The sequence below is a fragment of the Ambystoma mexicanum genome, chromosome 10 (genome assembly GCF_040938575.1).
Source record: "Ambystoma mexicanum isolate Mex_15411 chromosome 10, UKY_AmexF1_1, whole genome shotgun sequence".
NCBI lineage: Eukaryota > Metazoa > Chordata > Amphibia > Caudata > Ambystomatidae > Ambystoma > Ambystoma mexicanum.
In genome coordinates, this window is record NC_090932.1 from 239896564 (window position 1) to 239904462 (window position 7899).

Consider the following 7899-nt stretch of genomic DNA (forward strand, 5'->3'; position numbering starts at 1 on the left):
TCCCTTGCACCACACAAGGGTGACTATAAATAATGATTCAGATGACAATGCAACAAGGGTTCCTTTTATGATCGGAACTACCAGCAACAACAAAAGCTGTTTAGCCGAGGAGGAGGTGTATGGTCTGGGGGTGGTCCACCATGCACTAGAGCTTGGCGAAATGGACTCTGTGAGTGCTCTTTTAATGAATAGCACAAGCCCCGCTCTTAACCTCCCTGGCAGAAAGATTCCCCAATACCGGCCTCGCCACTCACAAACGATACAGCGCTAGGACATCTGGCGGGTATAAAAAAGTTGGCGAAACCAGCTTTGAAATCAACTCATAAGGCCCATACTTTTCATAGACTCTCTAAAGGAGGTCCTTCGCCCGGTCCAACGGTGTCCACGATGTTCACTAAAAAACTGATTCCATCTATCTTTGAATCCAGCCCCAGTGATTTATCAGACGCGGACCTCTTAGAGGGTCTAGAGTTGTGGGGGTCGTTGAATAGAGATTCTCAGGACCCAGTTAATGACTATGTGGTAGGCCTTGATCAGATCACCCCTTTTAACTTCACTGCATCTGTCATTAAGTCTAACCATCGTCCGTCTTTACCCCTGTTGCCAAGGCTGAATGGGCAAAGTGGTGGCCCGGCACTTGGTACCCACGGGGGGGTTACTAACCTCGGACCACGTGTTGCCTACAACTAGGGAGGCCAGGCGTTTGGCCGACAGACCATTGCTCTCCCCTAGGGTTCTAACCAAGGGGCTGATGAGGGAGACAGAGGTTGTGAAAATCTCGTCAAACGCTATGGAGGAACAGGGTTGAGAGAAAAGGTTACCCCACGGAAGGTCAAATTAGCCTTGCCAGACTTACAAGCAGGTCAAGACTCATTTGCAGGTGGAGAAGAAACCGTGGGTGCGGGAACTTGTTCCTTTTCTCTGGTGCCTGATCACCTTACTACTCCTGGGATCCAAGCAGATTTGCCCTCTGGCCAACTCCGAACAACTCCCTCGAACAAGAGAAAAAATCTTGATTTATTTTCTATTATGTCAACGATTACCATTGCTCTTGCACCATTCACTAAATTGTAAGAACAACTGAATGACACGCTCAAAGACCACACCACTTTACTGGCCATGACCCCTTCCAAACATATTTTTCTGGAAGGCTTTTTTACCGCACACGAAGATCGGAACTTATGGAAATACTCTCTATGCAAAAATGAAAGCACAAGACTCCAAATAGAGTTCGCCACCAGCTCAAAGTGTGTCCAGACTAATAATGTGTCTTTCCCAGTGGACTTGACAGGTGAATGCCCTAATCGACCAGGTATTTCTAAGACTCTACAGAGAGGAGAAACAACTACCAAAGGCTGGAGAACAGCTCATGTATCTATAACAAAAAGACATTACTAAATATCTCACTGGCTGAAGAGGCTGATGGAGCTCTTGGTAACAGAGGCCATGTTAAAAGCCTTGGTGGTAAAGATCTTAAGACATTTTGGTCACTGATAAAAGCTGAAGAGATGGTGTTAAAAGCATTTCAAACCAACCCAATAAGCGAAGAAACTTCGACTAACCATTTCAGAAGCCTGTACTCGACGGTCCAAGACCACAGCGTAAGCATCAACTTCTATGACTGCCCTGAATCTTGGGTCTGCTCAATCAATATGAGCGACATTGTGAGATGAATTAAAAAAACTAAAAGGTTAGAGAGCGCCAGCCCTGATGGGTTGTCTAACTATATGCCCAAGGAGTTCCCCAGTGATTGGGCCATTTTCATATCCATCCTGTTCAATCAAATAGCCATTTCTCACCAACCACCAAGTTCCTGAAGGAGAGCGATAGTGGTGCCTATTCATAAAAAATGTGATCAGGGAAACCCAAAGAATTATTGTCTTATCGTTCTACTCGACGTTATTGGCAGACTTTTCAGTACAATCATCTTGGACCATTTTCATTACCTGGTGTTGGGAAACCGATTGTTTTGACCGATTTCAAACTGGTTTTGTCAAGGGCCTGGGCACCTCGGTAAACATCCTCCTACTTCAATTGTTAAAGGGCAACTCAGGAAAAAACAAACCGAGGATATATATGGCCTTTGTGGATTTGGTCCAAGCATTCGACCAAATCGATAGATGCAAACTTTGGTCGAAACTGGAACGGAAAAACTGGCCAAAATCAATTCTTTATCCACCCATGGCTATGCATACTGATACTTCGTTAAGAGTAAGACTGAACAAAGCAGGGTCGTTCTTCAATGAAATAAAAACTTCAAGATGAGTCAAGCAAGGATGTTATATGGCCTGGCACTTTTCAATTTCTTCTTGGAGGACATGCCTAAAGCCTTTATGTCAATTAGATAGTTTCCCCCCCCCAAGGTTGGAGAAGTGCAGTTGCTTCGTCTTTTATACGAGGACAACATCGTCTTAATGGACCAGACCCCTGTGGGCCTACAAAGGCAACTCAACACTCTACAATGTTACATCCAAAAGAACAACCTTGAAATCAACAAGGGGAAAACTAAAATCCTGACCCATGGTAACTGTCCCAAGACGAACAGTCGCCACACCTGGTACATAGGTGGAGAAAAGATTGAACAAGTGCAATCCTTTAAAAACCTGGGTGTCTGGTTGAGTAACTCTAGACCTGAAGCTCCAATGTCAAAGGCTTATATTAACAAGCAGATTACATTCGTCATCCTTTGCGGGGACCTTAACATCCCAGATTTGGCCAAAAAAATGCAGGGCGGGGCATAGAAACTTGACGACCCGCGGTACACCAGACGGGACCTGTGGAGCGCACTCATGGATTCTAGAGGTGTGCACTTGCTCAACGACGGCAACTGCGAAGGCCATATACCTTCCCAGCCAATGTGGGAAAACATAGGGCGCTCTTCAGTTTTATATTACATCTACATCTCTAACAATTTCTTACCTTTCATTAAGAAGTTTCACGTCATTAAGACAACACATAGTGATCACCATCTCCTGCTATTAGAATGGAAGGCACTTGGACCCCTGGCTCGGGATCAAAACCAACAACACTTGACACTTGTAAGGGGGGGTTGTGTCTGAAATTGTCCTTCTGAAGGATACAATCTTTTATGACGGATCTGGGAAGAGCAGGTTCCTCAACTGGATACTCACCCCTATTGGAAAAATTCCCTTATTGTCCTAAGAATGGTAACTTGGCTCCCAATTACAATCACACTTTCAACATGGAAGTGGTAGCCTGGAGAAAAGAACTGAGAAAGATGGTACGAGCAGCAAGGAAGTCTGGTTTACCTGAGGACCAGCTCATAGCCCAGTCGGCCAAATCTAGTTATAAAAACTGTCTCTCTTCATCTAAACAGCAGAGATACCAAAATGACTCAGAGGCCATGTTAAAAGCCTTGGCCGGTAAAGATCTTAAGACATTTTGGTCACTGATAAAAGCTGAAGAGATGGTGTTAAAAGTATTTCAAACCAACCCAATAAGCGAGGAAACTTGGACTAACCATTTCAGAAGCCGGTACTCAACGGTCCAATACCCCAGCGTAACCATCAACTTCTATGACTGCCCCGAACCTTGGATCTCCTTAATCAATATGAGCGACATTGTGAGATGAATTAAAAAGCTAAAAGGTTAGAGAGTGCCGGCCCTGATGGGTTGTCTAACTATATGCCAAGGAGTTCTCCGGTGATTGGGGCATTTTCATATCCATCCTGTTCAATCAAATAGCCATTTCTCACCAACTATCAAGTTCCTTGAGGAGAGTGATAGTGGTACCTAGTCATAAAAAAGGTGATCAGGGAAACCCAGCGAATTATCGTTTTATCATTCTACTCGACGTTATTGGCAGACTTTTCATTACAATCATCTTGGACCATTTTCATACCTGGTGTCGGGAAACCAGATGTTTTCACCGATTTCAAACTGGTTTTGTCAAGGGCCTGGGCACCTTGGTAAACATCCTCCTACTTCAATTGTTAAAGGGCAACTCAGGAAAAAACAAACCAAGAAACCTAGGATATATATGGCCTTGGTGGATTTGGTCCATGCATTCAACCAAATCGATAGATGCAAACTTTGGTCGAAAATGGAAAGGAAAAACTGCCCAAAATCAATTCTTTATCCACTCATGCCTATGCATACCGATACTTCATTAAGAGTAAGACTGAACAAAGCAAGGTCACTCTCCAATGAAATAAAAACTTCAAGATGAGTCAAGCAAGGATGTCCTATGGCCTGGCACTTTTCAATTTCTTCTTGGAGGACATGCCTAAAGCCTTTATGTCAATTAGATCATTTTCCCCCAAGGTCGGAGAAGTGCAGTTGCCTCATCTTTTATACGAGGACGACATTGTCTTAATGGACCAGACCCCTGTGGACCTACAAAGGCAACTCAACACTCTACAATGTTACATCCAAAAGAACAACCTTGAAATCAACAAGGGGAAAACTAAAATCCTGACCCATGGTAATTGTCCCAAGACAAAAAGTCGCCACACCTGGTACATAGGTGGAGAAAAGATTGAACAAGTGCAATCCTTTAAAAACCTGGGTGTCTGGTTGAGTAACTCTAGACCTGAAGCTCCAATGTCAAAGGTACCTTTTGGGAAAGATGAAAACTTTCACCAGCCAAGCTTGTGCATTGAACAGGAAGTTTGGCCATTTTTCTATCTTGCCAGCTGTAAGGTACTAGAGCCCATGTGTTCCCTGCATTGATCTACAGGGTGGAAGCCATGTTCAACTTCCCAGAACCTCTTTGGAATCGCCTTGAAGGCACATTTTGGAAAAGAGTTCTGGGTGTCCCCCTGTCTACCCTGATTGCCATAATCTGAAGAGAACTGTGGCTGAATTCCCTGAAGTGCATGGTCGGCTGGAACAGACTTGCCTTGTTTGGGAAATTTTGCAACCTTTCTCGACTTGCAATCCTGGAGATGGTATGCAAAGACATGTTGTCTGACTCTAAGTCATCTTTAAAGGGATGGCGCCTAACTATGACAAACCTCCTCGGAGTGATCGGCTGCTCCTTAGAGCAGCTGGTGTCAAACCCAGTTCAAGTAAAAAGAAAACTTCAAGATAGTGATTGGATTTTAACGTTCGAGACAGCTAGTAACTATCAGTCCGTAGCCCATTTACCCTCAGAAGGCCGAAAGCTTAACACAGTGTGTGAATATCTGAAGCAGTTTCCCAAAAAAAGGGCCAGGGACCAATTCCTGAGAGCTCACTTGAACTTGCATCCGACCAATGAGATTCGAGCAATTCAGGGCCAATCATCAGAAAAACACTGCTGGTAGTGTAACGACGACTATGGTTGAATCTCTGTTTCACATCATGACACTGTGCCCGGCTTTAAAAGACATTCGTTAAAAACATTTAGACCTCTCTTTTCTGATTTCACAATTTCTGACTCAAACGGTGGATGCCTCTAACGGCGGGACAAAAGAATCAAGCATGTAATCGCTGTAGTCAAGTTCTTGATAGAAGTCCTTCCTGAGATTGGAAGTGTCAAAGCTACTTAATTGTATCTTTTCTTTCTCTTTTTCCTTCTTGTTTGATGTTATTTTTTGGATTTTTCTTTTTGACATCATAATAGGATTATGGAATTGTTGATTCAATTTTAATGCAAATACATAAAATATCCCCAGCTGAATGGTCAGCTGGCATGCAGCAAGGACCATTGAAGGCACTGAAGTGCTATCCTATCCATTAAGCAAAAGCAGTCCCTTGCAGAGCACCAAATGCTCATGGCAGTCTATGGGCCTTAGTGGGCCTTTTTAGGTCTGGCTTCAGAGAGCTGGAGATCAGTACATAGCACTTAAAGCAGTATGCAAGAGGGGCCCTGGAGTCAATCAGCTGATTCTTGATGCTGAAAGAGTGCATCGTTGTGAAATATCTGTTGTGTTGTTTGCCATTTTGCACTTGATAGCTGTGCAATGCAAGTTGGGGAGAGTGGTTGGACGTTCTTTTTAAGAGCTTCTTTTGATTCCACACTAGTTGATCCATTTATACTTTCCCCATGTTGTGCTATATTCCTTTTGTACATTGTTGTCATGTGAGCTGCTTGGTACATTGACGTTTGTGCTGCATTACATTTGTCTTATTATTGTTGGTTCAGGAACGTATTGTTTATATATGATCATAATATTTATTTTAATTACATAAATGAAATGTATACATTACATCACACTTTACTACATCTGCCACCAAGATATTCCAGGGTTGTTCATTAATATCTCAGCCCTCCCTCAGTAGCTGACTGTTTTCTCAACAGATGTGCTTTCCAACATGATGTAGGTGATACATTCTTGGAGAAAAGGTCTGATTCTGTTAGTCTTTATAGTATATGACACGTGTTATAGTTCACATGTGCTATCAGCAACTTCTCCTTGATATGTAATATTCCCAAAAGAGGGGGGTCTTGATATATCAAACTATTGGTGTCCTGCGCTTAGAGGGGGGGTGCCGACTGCCAAGTGAAGTAACGGAGATTACCCCCTGCTCCGTTTAAGTGTAAAGAGTAATCAGGGATCTGGGAGCCCTTCTTCACTTAGTAGGCAGCGTAGTAGTAGTTTAGAAAGTTAGAGTATATTTGGTGTGCCCTTTTTGAGACACATGTTTCGGCGATAACTTTGCCTTATTCAATCAGGGCTACATATATTGAAATAAAATATGAAAGGTGCCATAGCCACAAAAATAACATAACATTAGTAGTAACATTAAACAAACAGGCGGTCAGAACTGAAAAGTAGTAATTGCACACAATGTAGCACAGAAAAGGAGGAGGGGGTAAAGGGAGGATTGTTTTAGGGAAAATGAAAGGGAAACCATTGGGAAAATAAGAGAGAAACAAGACATTAATTTTAAAAGTATAGCATTTTTGACCTTAATAAGCAAAAAATAGAGCAAGATCCATACTTTGTTCATGGTTCTCATTGGGTGAGGGTGTGGCTTTTACCTAATAGTTGTGGCAATGATTGTCTATCTGATTTGCAATTTGATGGTTGCCCTGTTCATGGGTCAAATCCCACCTGTAGAAAGGATAGTTTGTTTAGCAGTTGGCGTCCGGATTGATAGCAATGTATTCCAAAGTAGAGATGCAATAGCTGGCAATTGCGGTTGGGCAATAAGTGTAGGTGAAACTCAAAGTTCCATACGCCCATCAGATATGTTAGTTAAAAAAATTGTTAACAATGTAATGCGCGCGCTACATCCGAAAATAAAAAAACTTCTGGTTTGAGACAAAACAAATACTAAATGGTACATGATATGAAAGAGACTTCTTTGCGAGCGGGATGTACTGTATCCCAAACCCTGCTTCATTGCGAACAATGTATAGTAAATGGTTATTCATGGGATATTGTAACAAGTTAATCATTGCGCATACCTATGAAATTAAATTCAAATGCCCGATGTCAGGGAGTGTTCGTACCTATCGTTCGGCATGATGCATCCGTGTGTGTATTGCAAGCCAGCACCCGAGTGCTCGGTTGCCGTTATGCGTCACAAAGCATATTTACAGAATTAAATAGGGTAGCAGCGCAACTCACATATATGCTTTCTGGAGTGCGAAGTGCGCCGCTTATGCTTGACTAGCTGCGGTCTACGAACCGATACTTCGAGGGGCTTAGGGCTCCCCTCGAAAGTGTTGGTTCAATCCTCAGACGTCGGCGTCTGCAACAGTTTCCGAGAAGCCGCACTCGGATTTTGTGTTGTGAGTTAGGTGCCATGGAAACCATAGTCCTTCCTTGTTGTCCATGATTTCGAGTAGATATGGGCGCAATGTTTTGTGCTCTGAAGTAGCATATTTCTGGTCTCTAAGCAGGCTGGTGGCCTGTTAATTTTAAAAATGCAGATTCATTATTTGCAAATTAGGTATGAAAAAAATGGAAGAGGGCTCAAGTAAGTACTGAAAGTAACCCTCTGCAT

The 7899-nt window shown here is 42.9% G+C and overlaps 1 protein-coding gene across 3 annotated transcripts in view; it reads right to left on the reverse strand.

Annotated features, from left to right (window-relative positions):
* RBP2 (retinol binding protein 2) overlaps nucleotides 1-7660 on the reverse strand; it is a 60884-nt gene extending 53224 nt beyond the window's left edge. For 2 of the 3 annotated variants that reach the window (XM_069620343.1, XM_069620341.1), the window contains exon 1: nucleotides 7521-7660. The gene's annotated coding sequence lies outside the window, so the exon portion shown is untranslated. Of the gene's footprint in view, nucleotides 1-6928; nucleotides 6976-7520 lie in introns of those variants that run through there. The other variant, XM_069620342.1, reaches the window with a different exon arrangement.
* Between the last annotated feature and the right edge of the window lie 239 nt (nucleotides 7661-7899).